Consider the following 14383-nt stretch of genomic DNA (forward strand, 5'->3'; position numbering starts at 1 on the left):
CCCACACCGAGCTGTTTATTCCCCTCGTAATTTATATAACGAGTGACCCGCGCTGGGTCAAAACCCCGTTATAGCGTCCAACAGTAGATTTACTTCATTAGTTTTTATTAAATTAAAGTGACCATACATGTACGGTGTATATAAGGAACAATAAAAAAACATTCAGTGATTGATCCATATCAGTCCTGAAGCGGGTCAAGGGTTTCTTCTTCAGAATGTAGCTCCTCCTCGTCTACTTCTGAATTTTTTTCAGAACCAGTATCCTTCGGAGGACTAACAAAAAGTATAGCAGAGGATCGTGGAAGCGTTTCCGTAAATCTATCACTTATTTCCTCTACAGTTTCTTCCGTCTCGCCAGACTCATCTAATTCCTTAATCTATTAATCCAATTTTATGTTTAATCATATTAAAATATAAGTTTTTAAAAGGAAATTCATATAATTTTGTATATTGTTACCTTAGTTTTAGAAGGCTCTTTAGGTTTTTTTAGATTCGAGATCCTATTTGTGACATACTTGTCGAATCTGTTGTACTCTACAGACGGTTCAAATCGAAGTTGATCTTTTTGACTCAAGTAAGACTTATAAGAAGTCTCCAACCAAAATTTATAATACGCTGAAAAGTATACAATTATTCATGCTAGACGTATCATTAGATTTATTTGCATATACATAAACTCATTATTTACCTCTGCATGCTTCCAGAAGTGTAGCATCTATTTTTTTTGATTTGTTTGAAACAGCGACCTTGCCATCATTTTCTGAAAGTGCGGTTTTTCCTTTGCTTCGATTGCTGGGGCGCCCAGTTTTTGTACTATCTTTCAATACCGACTCGCTGAACACAGCTACAATTAAATTACCAACCAGTCGCCCCGGGGTATGTGAATCACTATGAACATTACTAAGTGTTGTCGCTGATATGAATTGACCGTTACCAAGGTGAACCTGTCAAAGGACGTTAATTGTTTATTCATTATACGTACAAATTAAGTTGTTTTAATTAATATCACCCCCTTTTTTTATTTTAGTTGTAGATCATTTTAATTTCATATACATACATCACCGTTTTTCTGGTATATCCAGTCGGAAGATCTTTTGCATTAGCTATTGGTTCGGTTCTTGATTTTTCCACTTGTTCATCAATAACTAAAATTAAAAATATATTAGCTATACGTACTAGGGAGAAAACAATAATTAAAAGAATATGGAATGCTTTATGAAATAACGATGAAAAAACAACAATTTTTATTTGACTCAAAATCGATTACGCTTATCTATAACAATACTACCAATACCCAAATAATCGTTCAAATATCTTTAATTATAATACAAATCTTTTGTATTTCTACGTTATAATAATAATAATAATTTTTTCATGTTCAATAATGTTTTGAAAGGGACAATGTTAACTACAAATTTCAGCCAAAATTAATGTGTTATTATCATAGGAAAATGTTTAACCTAAAAATTTATATACTTAGCGACTATCGGATGAAATTTAATAGTATAAAAAGTTTTTTTATTTGTTTTTTTATATAAATTTTTATATAAATTTTTATATAAATTATGTTATTTGATTAAATGCATTAAACTAACAGAAAGAAACAAATGACATTATATGAGTATGTTATGAAAATAATTGGACTGTCGAAAGTTAGCTGAAATGAAGAGGACATGTTTTGCAAGCTTTTTTATTGCTGGAAATAAGCATAATAAAAGAAAACTATTTCTAGATTGTGGAAAGAAGTATAATTCGAAAAAATTCTGCAATTCACCACGAGAACTATGCTATAAAAGTAGTTTATTACAAACTATTAGACTGTCAAATCGATAATCCGTCCATTATTAACAAAGATCAAATGTGCTTGAAAATAATAGATTTATGTAAATTTTTCTACAGCATAAATTAGTAGACAAACATAGGGTAATAAGGTATCCATATAGGTTTAATTCATTCAAGTTTTACTTTTTAATGATTGTTTATATTAGCGATAAGAATAATTTAAATACTCCTTAAGAAAGCCACTTTGTTTGCCTAGAAATCTACAATTTCAGGTATTATTTTCTTGGATGAAGAAAAACTTTTCTTCCCTTCCGACGAAATTTTGAATCAAAATTTCACTTGCTAGTGGGAACAAATGTCGACTCCCAACTTCTTTCCTATACGAAACAAAATCATATTTCTCTTATTGCATACTATGTCAGAAATGAAAAATAAATTCTCTGAATCGACACGTAGGGGCTTGGTTAAAGTAACAAAATATCTTATCTTGACAATTGTAAAATTTCGATACAATAAGTGGAAGCCAAAGAAAATCTAGCCGTGAAAAAAATATTTCATCAGTTTCAAATGTAATTTAATGTACAAATTTGCAATGGTAATAATAAGAAATAGTAAAGAGTAGAATTCTAAAAGTTTGATAAGTATTTAAAAGGCATGAATAAACGTGAATCCAATCAAAACTTTGGTGAATCGCACTTCAACGCCTTTTAAAAGATAATTAAACTCTATTAAAGTAGTACCAAAGCCCTGGGGTTCTCAACTTCTGCTCTCGCGCATTGAATAAACGATTATTGTGTTATAATTTGTCGTATTGAGAAAATCATTCATACCTTAAAACGAAAACATTTGGAGCATCATATCACTTAAATGCTGTTTTATTACTCGTGCAAGTTTCTTGCGGACTTTACCAGAATCCGATATTTATTTCCGTTTATCCGAAAAAAATGTTAACATCGTTGCATCATGCATATTATTTTTAAACTGGTAATAATTATTAGAAAAAATCATAGAAACGCTTTAGTCAGTCGGCGTTGCGCGGGAGCAACAGTCGAGCATATGTTTGGGACATTATTTATTTAATTTCTATTTGTTGCAACTTCTGAATCATGATTTTGATAATGCGTATTGATCTGGAACAATTTTCTACGTATTTTTTAATTGTTTTTGCTATAAAGTTCTGAATTTTTAATACATTTGAAAACATAAAAAACGGCTCTTTCCCGTAAGAACGCATGTTAATTTTAAGTCATTAATGTCTTTAGTCAGAGTTAATATCTTAAGCCATCATTGGTTGGTTTATAATCAGAAAAGAGCAAGGTTTATTTTTTATTTTTGATTGCTTGATTATTAGTTTGAAGAATTGAATTTAGTGTAACGGTCCTGTCTGATTTGTCTCCTATTTTCGTCTGCAAAACGGCAACCCGTCATACACGAAACAATTAGAGAAAATCGGTAATTGAGCGTAGGCGCTTTTCACACGTATATGCAAATGTGTTAGGGCAACTCTGCGAAAACATTACCATATAAGGAGCGTAACGTCACGACCGTGGGAAAATTTATTGTTTACAACCGAAAATCGTTAATTATAAAGTTTTTTAAACGAACAAAAGTATTTCTTAGTCAAATTTGATGCGCTGATCCTGAATTTCATGTTAATTTAACTCTCAAATAGATATTTATTAGTCAAATCTAATTTACAAGTTAACATTGTTAGTTATTTTGCAATAAACAACGATATTGTTATTTCAAGTATGCGATTACAATCTCGACGTGTTAAAACAGAAAAGCAAGAATTTGACACTTTGATAACCCATTATTAACTGAGTTATCAATAAATAAACAATTTATAATTTTTTTAAACAATTAAAATGACACGGTTAGATAGAAAATCGATCATAAGTATCTGTAAAATTGATGATTGAGATTGTTACTCATTTGCTGATTTTTAAACCGCTAAAAAAGAAAATTGCAAATTTGTTTTTTAATTATTATTCAAAATTAAAGAGCAAAATTAATCATCTTTTATATGGATAACAATCTTCTAACAACAAGCGATTTTTCCATGTAAAAATTTTCCATAATTTTATTGTAAAAATGGCGTAATTTGATTGTTAAATTGTATAGCTTATAACTTTAAAAGGCGATTTTTCCTAGAAATGCAATTTATATTAAAAAATTCATCTTTTCCAGTTTCATTTTTTAAATCACATAATTGTAAATTCGTTCGAGCCATTTTGCGATAAAACGTGTATAAAATTTGCGTCAAAAACAAAAATAGCGTTGTAGGGGCTACCAAGCGTAGAAAGGAGCCCATTTCGCATGTATAAATTCGCTCGTCGCTGCGGCAAAAGGACTCATTCTCCTACCTTGCTTAGCAGCGCGAGCACTGTTGGAAATAAAGCCTCAGCTATCTCCTGAGACGAATTTCTTAATCAGTGGTTAGCCTGTTAACTTCCCATCCTATAGATCTCTAAGAGCTCAACTCATGAGACCATATCTCTCATGAGAAAAAAGCAGCCTTAGAGATCTTCCCTTCTAAATACACTTGCTATTGAGAGATCAGATTGAGCAGTAATTGCGGCGCTGTCGGGCCTTTCCCCGATAGATGCAATTGCTCTCAATTACATCTCGAAAACGATTCATCGAGTTGGCAAACGTCGTGGTTTGCCACTCGAAAGATTTCCTTTTGATTTTTCAGACTGCGCGCGTGTAAAATTCTTGCTTTTTTCGGAAACGTTATTGCGAATTTTCTGTAAAGAGTCCGAACTTTTATTAACGTGAGAAATACTCAAACGTTACATTAGACTTGTCTTTTTTGATTATGTAATTTTATTTTAATGTAAAAACCTTAGTAATCAAAAGTTCTATTATAATGGATCCATATTGTGAAATGTATATGGAAACATGCTCCTATCCATTATATGTAGTTGAAATTCAATTTTTAAATATTTGCAGCAACTCTTATTTTCATCCAGATGAATTCCAATAGAAATGAAAAAAATCAAATCTATTTCTATGGTCGTAAATTACTTTTAATGAACAATAATTTTTTCTAATAAACATGAGCAGATTGCAATGAAATATTATATTATTAATTCAATGTTTCCTTATTATACTTGTGGTTCAGTGTTTTCTACCAATACTAGTTACTTTTTCAAAATTATATTTTGGCTGTAAACATTGAGAAAAACCAAATTAAATACACTTTTTTTTTATAATTTTTTCAAAACAGGTGATTTTCATCATTCAAAATTGCATTTTAAAGCTCAAATCAACTAGGCACTTTAATTTGCTTTAATATTAGTAATTAGTAGTATTTAATATCTTTTGTAACAGGCTGCCGTTTAGTCTAAAATATCTCTTGAACGTACCTATAAAATGACTAAACGACGCCTAGTTATCTATGTGCTCGAAGCACATCAACCTACCTTGTCTTGGAGTGCGCCTGCGCAGAGTCTCTTCGATACTCCGAGTTGGGCTCCCCCAACTCGCCGCTTGGCGGCGCTGTCGCCCTTGCTTAGTGGCGCTCGCGCGGCCGCTGCTGGAAACTCTGTTGACGATTCCCGCCTACCGGTATTCGCGTGATCCGTGCTACGCTACCGGCGAATTCGAATCGAATGTAAACAGAAACGACCTCCGGACAAAGGAAAGAACAAATAACGATGACTCGTTTATGTAAAACTATTAATCGATTTATTCGATTAGATCAAATACACGGGGAATCTGCCGAGAGTCTTGCGCATGCGGACGCAAATGACAATATATGCTAAATGAGAGAGAGAGAGAGAGAAAACCGCGATCGCCGCGAACTAACCGCTCGCGCGCAACAAACAATTACTTCGCGCACGCTGCGCAGGATCGCACGCTATTAACGAGAATAGGGGAAGGTGCACCTACCGCAAGGACGATGAGGATACGGTGGCCAACCGTATCCGAAGCACGCGTCGCTAGTTAGCTGCTCCGCTACTCGCCGCCCTCCGCTATTGTTGCTGTTGTTGCTGTTGCTACTGCGGTTGCTGCTATTGGTGTTGTTGCTGTTGCTGCTGCTGCTGCTATAGCTATTGCTGCTGCTGTTGCACCCAACGCACCACACCCAAATTCGCTACGCTCTCGCACCACCAAAAGAAAACGCACTCACGGCTCGGGAAAAGGGTTAGCTCGACGCTGACAGACTGAGTGTCATAGTCATACTGCCTGTTGAACGCTTCCCTCCCGGTCATTGCCCCTACGCGCCCTCTCTCTCTCGCGAACCGATCGCGGCGTTTCTCGATCAGCCGCTAATTAACCTCGCGCGAGTCGAACGATTTTCGGTAATCGTTGCACTTTATATAAGTCTGAATGAACTTGTATGCGAATGAATATTAACATTTATTTTTAGTATTAATTTTTAATGGTATAGTGACAGATTAAAAAAATCAATTAATTTTATTATAATAAATTCATTCAACAGATATTTCAAAGGCTACTACAAGTTCTGCTGCCCACGCTGATGCGTCTGTCAGTGTGAATAAGTCACCAGAGAAAATTAATTTTACTACGGAAAACTCCTCTAATAATGATTCAGTTAATAATTATCAGAATAAACCTTCGTTTCACGAAGAGGATAGAGTGTCTGGTGAGAACGAAAACACAGATAATAATGATTGCATGAGTAATAAAACAGCATCTGATGGAGAATATTCTCCATGTTCTATTTCTCACGAATCTGCTGATAAAGTAGTAAAAGGAAATGGTTCTGTGAATGATTATTATCCTTTTCAAAGTCAATTTCATGAAGAAAAATTAGAAGAAGAAGAGGAAAATCTATACTCTTTATCTGATGATAGTTCAGGCATATCAGAGTCTGAATCTGAGATAGAAAGTCTTGATGAAAAAGTACCGCTGAGTGATAAAAATAAAAATTTGTTCAATCAAATCATGTTCGCAGAGTCACAGCTCACAGTCCGTGACGTTATTATTCTAATAACAGCATTTTCATTGGATGCGAAGCTAGACGACGGAGCCAAAGTTAAATTAACCGAACTTATAAAAGTCTTAGCTGGTAAACAATTTAGAAATATTAATCTTTCAAAGCACACGATGAATCAATGTTTTTCTTCTCAAGCACAAAACATGACTTATCATTATTACTGCAGCAATTGCACGAAACAAGTTCTTTATTCAGTTGAGGCGGATAAACCAAAAAGGTATAAAGAAGCTTCCTGTGATGATTGTAAAAAAAACAACAAATAACGAATGCATCGTCCAATTATTTGTTATCAATGAATTTAAAGTATGAAATGAAGCTGTTGTTGTCGAATTCTGAACTGAAAAATGATATTATGAATAAATTAAGAAATAGAGATGGTAAAAATAATATTTATGAAGATATTAACAGTGGATCTATCCATAAAACTATCATGAGAAATTCGTGTAACAAATCCGAGTACTTATTAACTTTGAATGTCAGTACCGATGGTGCACCATTAACAAAAAGCGGTAAAACTGGATTCTGGCCTCTGCAAATGATACTCAATGACCTATCTTTGAAATTGAGATTCAAAAACGTCTTAGTCTGTGGTCTATTTTTAACCAGCACTGAACCAAAAAGTCATCTATTAAATTTATACTTGAAACAGGTGTATGTAAATCAAATGCAAACATTATTTCAAGAAGGAATAGACATAGAATATAATGGTCAAATGATAACATTCAAATTTGTCACTCATGCATTTATTGTTGAGGCGGTTGCCAGAGCTATCGTACAAAATCGAATACAGTTCAATGGTTATTATGGGTGCAGTTGGTGCTATCAGTTGGGGACATATTTTAAAAGTGTTCACGGAGTTAGATATCCTGTTGATCAAGATGCTGGCGGTGAAAGAACCCATGTCAGCCACTTGAATGATGTTCGGATGGCCAAAGATGGCAACATTTGTAACGGAGTTAAAGGTCCATGTGCACTACAAGATGAACCATATGTTGATATGGTTTGGTCTTTCCCATACGAAGAGCTTCATGCTATGTTATTGGGATCGACCCTAACAATTTGGAATGAGTGGAAAAATGGCGACTCAGAGTTCAAACTCAGCAAAGCTCAAATTGAATATATTGAGAAGCGTTTTCTAAACATTACACCGACTGACAAAATTCATAGATTGCCTAGAAGTGGCATTTTAAAGGGTACAGCTAAACCAAAAGGCGCAGAACTCAAACATTGGCTGGTACATTATAGTCTTCCTTGTTTGTGCAACGTTTTAAATACAGACGCTTTAGATCATTTCAGTTTGTTTGTCAAAGCTTCATATACTTTATTAAAGGCAAGTGTTTCCGATGAAGAACTAGATCAGTGCGCAATTGATTTGATGACTTTTGTTGTCAATTATGCCAAGCATTACGGAAACGATAAAATCACATATAATATTCATATCATGCTACACATTATTGCCTCCGTTCGCAAAACTAGACCAATATTTTGCAACTCCGCGTTCCCTTTCGAAAGTAATATTTACACCTTGAAAACCTATGTCAGTGGACCAAGATGTATGGATAGGCAAATAGCAAGAAAGCATTTACAAACTCTCATTTTCAAGACAGATAATACGAGTAAATTGACAAAATCGGAAGAAGTTATCCGCTTCTGTTCAAACTTATTTCATCCAACTAGATTTAGCAAATCTTTCCATCATAGCCAAGACGTTATCTATTGTGGTAAGAGCACAATAAAAAATATATCTGGAATTGGTAACTGTGTCACATACAAAAAGTTTATTTATAAAAGTTCGGTTTATCACAGTGAAACTTATAATCAAACGAAAAAGACTAATAATACTGTCGTACAAATGCACTCTGGAGAGTACGGTCGCATTGTAAATATTGTGGACTGGAACTATGAACCATATATAGAGTTGCGTTTTTTTCACATGTTCACAGAAAACCCTTTTAAATTTGTAACTCATATAAAAAAAATTAAATCTGAATATGGTTTTGTAACTCTGAGACCAATCACTGATATAAAATCTAAAGTTATGTTAATAAATGCAAGGAATGCTCGATACTTATCCCACTTAGCAAATAATATTGAAATACAATAATGTATAAAAACATTCATAATTACGAGTAGTAAGCTTCGTAATGTACATATTTGTATTATTTTTACTTGTAAGACAAACTTGATATTTTTGTAACGCAATTTGTAGATTGTTAAGAAATCACTGTCGCATCGAATATTAAATATCATTAAATAAGATTAAACAGAGCGCCTATTCATTCTTTATTGGAATCAATAAAAAAAACTGTTCTATTAAGTACGATTGGTCAATTTTTTCCTTACAAGACTTTTAAAAACAATAAAATACGATTCGATAAAGAACGATTGAATTGATTTTGATCATAAGGATCATTCAAAATGTTTCATTATGATTGATACTAATTAAGAATTTTTACTGTTAATTACAATTGCCATTAGATACCATTCAAAACTATTTTATTTCTAATCGTCACTGCAACATTGAATGCTTCATTTCAAAGGAAAGGATTGATTACCATTCAATGTGAATGATTTTCAATAGTATGGCCGTATTATGAAAATTTTAGAGTGGAACAGTGAAGCATTTTTACATTTGCGTTTGTTCCACATGTATCCAGACAATCCATTCAAAAATATCAATAATATAAAAAAATTGACTCTGAATATGATATGATAACTCTTAGATCCATCACTGATTTAAAATGTAAAGTTATGTTAATTAACGCAAGGAATGGTCGTTATGTATCTCATTTGCCAAGTATGATTGAAATTCAATAATGTAATGAAATGTTAATAATAAGAAGTATGTTATGATGTAGTTCTATGTAAAAAGTCTACTTGTAGGATTAATAATAAACTTCTTCTGTACAATAGACTGTAAATAAAAATAGTTTTTCTCATTTACATCAATTGATTCCTATTCAAACTTATTAAATACTGTGCGTTCAGTTAATAATAATTATAGGAAAAAAATTAAATTACAATAGACTGATATTGCAATTAAGTACTCAGAAGTTACTAGAAATCTTTTGAATTGATTCAAAACTTATAAGATTGTAGTATTGAATTTTTATATCAGACTCAAACTTTTAATCTGATGCAGACGAACTTTGAATACAGAACGGAAAATATTTTATTTATTTTATCTTCAAAAAGGCGCTTGCCAAAGGAAGAGAAATTAATCATTAATTGATTATGATGGCAACATGGTATTACGTATTAACTTCATTTAATTGCACGAGAATAAGCTATTGATATAAATTCTACCACAACATTAATTGTGAAAGGATCATCAGAACATTTGAAATATAATAAAACTACAAAAATAGATACATTCTAGGCTCATTATAAATTGAAATCTACAAAAAACTATTCGATTAAGTATTATTAGTCAATAATTGTTGAATCGCCCATTTAAATGCACTAAATACGATTGCATTAAATACGATTGGCCCTACGGTTCGACGAGGAATATTGAGAATACTAGCAATCTTGCGATTGCTTTTACCATTTATGTGAAATCCAATAACTTGATAACGTTTACTAAAATCTCTCGGTGCCATACTTCAATAATATGTTACTATGGTAAACAATTTTTTAGAAGATTAGAACAACATTAAAAAAAAATTTTTTTCACTAATCATTAGTTATGTCAGTTTTGGTAGATTAGATTAATTTTTCTACTTAGATTTTTCGTTGATCGAGATTTGCATACAATTAAAATTTGTCTACAATTAATAGAATAGCTTCGAGTATAAATGATCTGTTTTATTATTCCAAAGTGAAATATTGAAAAAATTAGACTACTTGATATTACGACTGAAAAAAAATGTTTTCATATGATTATGAAATTTCGTTCACGTATTCTACTTACAAAATAGAGCATTTTCTTCCAAGAAAATTTTTTTCTACAATTCGAATTTTCCGAGATACAGAGCAATGAATATAGATGCTGTTTTTGAATGAAATGCTCATATAATCGCTGAATTTAGACGAAAATTATTTTTGAATGAGTGTTTTGGATAATGCAGAAAAAGAGCTAAAAAATGCTATGTTTAGAATTTTTCTACGATTTTTTTTCTCGAAATGGCAAGCGGTTAAAGAAAAAGCAAAAATTTCGTAATTTTTGTTTTGATATTCGCCGTCCTATCTGCAAGGGAAATATCTAAGCATGATTTTAATATACAACATTGAAAAGTGCTCGAAAAACCCTTTCAAATGAGCCCCCGCAGAGCTCTGTAGGTGTATTTCCAGCCGAGATATGGAGTTTCAAAGTTATATTCGTTTTGTTCTTAGGTGAGCAAAGATTATTGGGCGGGAGTGTACATATAATTATATGTCATTAAATTTACATTTGTAACTTTATGGTTCATAATTTGTTGTTTTTCTGTTAATAAAGTCTAAAGAGATGAGCAAATGTGCTGACAAAACGTTGCTGAATATAATTAAAATTAAGTGAATTTCCAACTCTCACTATTTCCCTTCTTTCTATTATTATAAATTTTATGATTTGAGTTGTTATCAATGAAACGAATTCTTACTCATGTTTCTCAGATAGTCATCTTGAGTTCAGAGTATCCGCTTCATTACAATAGTTAATATTTACAAAGTTATAAATAAATTAAATTTGCACATTAAAATTCAATACTATTTGATAGTTAAAAGTACTTAAAAATATTATAATCTTAATCTATGCCCTAAAATCTATATAAAAAATACTTTGATTCATTGAAATTACTCTTAATAACGCATTTTAATTAAGTAATAAAAATTATCATATCTATATCAAGAAGTAGAGTGACGTCACACTCCTTATAAAGTCATAAAATTTTACTCTAGCACTAATACAATCATATAATATATGAGGTGGCGCCGTTTGATATACTAATTGATATATGTAGATTCATGAGTTTAGCGGGTTGCAGTAATCCAGTGAAAATAAGAGAAGTGCTCATAGATAGGACCGTTACATAACTTTTAAAAACACTTGGGACCTGATGGACAAAAATAACTGGCGAATTTGAATTCAGCGACAACAAATATATAAGGAATGAGTATTCTCGTTGGCGGGACTTAACATTTTTTTTTGGGTGCCTGTATTATTTTTCTTACCTGAATGCACAATGTACAATAGCAAAATAATCACGGAGTATTCAAACGTAATAATTTATGCACAACCACTGCATATGAATATTAATGAATAGCTAAATAATTTTTATATGATGCATAGTATCAACTGATATCAAAATTATAAAAATTTTTATGTTTATTTGCGCGCGCTCCTTTATTATTGGCACCAGGCATTTTGACTGGTTTTAGTATGAATTGGTATAGCACAGAATTATTTTTCTTGAAAATGAATATAGAAAAAAAAATTATTTATAAAATTTATTACTAACTAAAACGTGGAAAAAATATCATATTAGATCCAGTAAAAATGTATTTGTAATATGTAAATTTTTAGTGAGAAAATTAAAACCAGTCATTTTGACTAATCTGGTAAATCTAGTGTTAACTTTGTTCTTTTTTTGATGAAGTTAAATTACAAAGTGACGGAAAAGTTAATAAGCATAATTCCCACGACTAGTCGAATGTGAATCCTCATTGGCATAGAACTGTAAATCATAAGAGGTGTTGGAGTTTGACGGTTTGATGTCGAAAAATCAATGGTTATTTGATCGGCTCTTATTTTTTTAAGGAAAAAGTTAACACTATTTACAGTTAATATGAGATTAGTTATCTGGAATGATGGGAGATATTGATTTACAAACACGACAAAAAATATGGCTTCAGTAGGAAATGCAGCACCACATTTCGCTCGAATTCTACAGGCTTTTTTGGATGAAAATTATAATGGTAGATGGATTGAACGAGGTGGTCCGGTTAATTGATCTGAAAATTCACCTAATCATACATCCTAAGACTTTTGTTTGTGGAGCTATTTAAAAAATGTTGTTCTTGAACAACAGCCTACAACTAGAGAAGACATGCAAGATCGCATTCGCATTTGGAATAGTTGATTCGTTAACACTGAATTTTTTCGCAATACAAGCAATTTTTTCACCATCACGGATAAGGTTCAAAATTTTAAAATTATCTGCTAAAGACATCACTTTTTTACTCCTAGGTGTTTTAGATGTTTTAGGTGTTTTATGAATAGTTGCCATTTTACAACAAAATTTAGATGAAAAACGTGCAGAACAAAATATTTTCAAACTTTTGTGATTACAAAAATTCACAATGTAAGTGAAATTTGCTGCGATCCGAACCGCGAATAGCAAGGCAGTTTTCCGTGTATACGAGGGTGGTCCGATAAGTACTTAGCCCACAAAAAAAAATGAAAATTTTGGAAAAGTGGCGTTTTATTTTTCAACATAGTCTCCTTTTAGTTCGATACACTTGGCTCAGCGCTGCTCCAACTTCTTTGACCCGTCTGAAAAATACGTTGCCTCAAGGTCTGAAAAGTAGGCTTCCGTGGCAGTGATTACCTCCTCATTCGACTCAAATTTCTGCCCGTCGAGTGACTTTTTCAAGTTTGGAAACAAAAAGAAATCGTACGGGGATAAATCTGGAGAATACGGTGAATAGGAATGTGAATAGCAGTTCGTAGCCTAATTCGACCAATTTGGCCATGGCGACGGCGGAGGTGTGAGCCGGTGCGTTGTCATGGTGGAAGAGCACTTTTTTCTTCGCCAAATGGGGCCGTTTTTTCTGCAATTCGACGTCGAATCGGCCCAATAATTCGGCATAGTACAACCCTGTGACCGTTTTTCCCCTCTCCAGGTAGTCGATGTATATTACACCTTGTGAATCCCAAAAAACGGTGACCATCACCTTTCCGGTCGATGGGGCAGTCTTCGCCTTCTTCGGAGCACTTTCGCCGGGTAAAGTCCACTGTTTCGACTGTTCCTTGGTCTCTGGTGTATACCAGTGGATCCATGTTTCGTCGACTGTCACAAAACGACGCAGAAACTCCTTCGAAATCTTGACAGTCACCATCGAGAAGGTTGTACTACGTGATAGAATATTTCTTTTGCGAGAGTGGCGCAATCGGGCGGTGAGGCTAAATACTTATCGGATCACCCTCGTAACAAGAGACGGCGCATTTCGAGCAATCGTGAATAAGGTTAATCGCGAATACCAAAACCGCGAATAACGAGGGATACCTGTATTATTACTTAGGCTTTACAACGGAAGAACAAACCAGGTAAAAATTTTGATGGTTTCCCGAACAACAGCTGAGGCTTAACTGAAAATTAAACTCGCGCACGCCCCTCTCTCTCTTAATCATTGGCTCTCGAACTTTGAGTATGTCGAATCGCGAACTTATCGATTGATTGAATCGACTACTGTTGCAAAATATTGAAGTAAAGTAATATAAATCTCAAAGTAAAAATTAATACTGATAATATTGTTTATTTTAAGAATAAAGAAAAAAAATTCAAAGACTTCAAAATTATTTTAAGAAAAATACACAAAAGTATGAAGTCTTCGAAAACTACTTTGAGAATACAAAAGTAAATAGTCATCGAAGGCTATTTTAAGAATGGAAGAGTAAGTAGCCTTCGAAGATAATTCTAAGAATATAAAATA

The 14383-nt window shown here is 32.9% G+C and overlaps 1 long non-coding RNA gene across 1 annotated transcript; it reads right to left on the minus strand.

Moving 5' to 3' along the window:
• Window positions 1-506: 506 nt before the first annotated feature.
• LOC131670253 (uncharacterized) lies at window positions 507-1094 on the minus strand. Its single transcript, XR_009302433.1, has 3 exons — window positions 1058-1094; window positions 689-944; window positions 507-615 (listed from the first exon to the last, which is right to left on the minus strand). It is a non-coding gene; the product is annotated as an uncharacterized LOC131670253 (long non-coding RNA).
• Window positions 1095-14383: the final 13289 nt, after the last annotated feature.

The sequence above is a fragment of the Phymastichus coffea genome, unplaced genomic scaffold (genome assembly GCF_024137745.1).
Source record: "Phymastichus coffea isolate CEN01 unplaced genomic scaffold, Cenicafe_Pcof_1.1 PCOF00008, whole genome shotgun sequence".
Classification (NCBI taxonomy): domain Eukaryota; kingdom Metazoa; phylum Arthropoda; class Insecta; order Hymenoptera; family Eulophidae; genus Phymastichus; species Phymastichus coffea.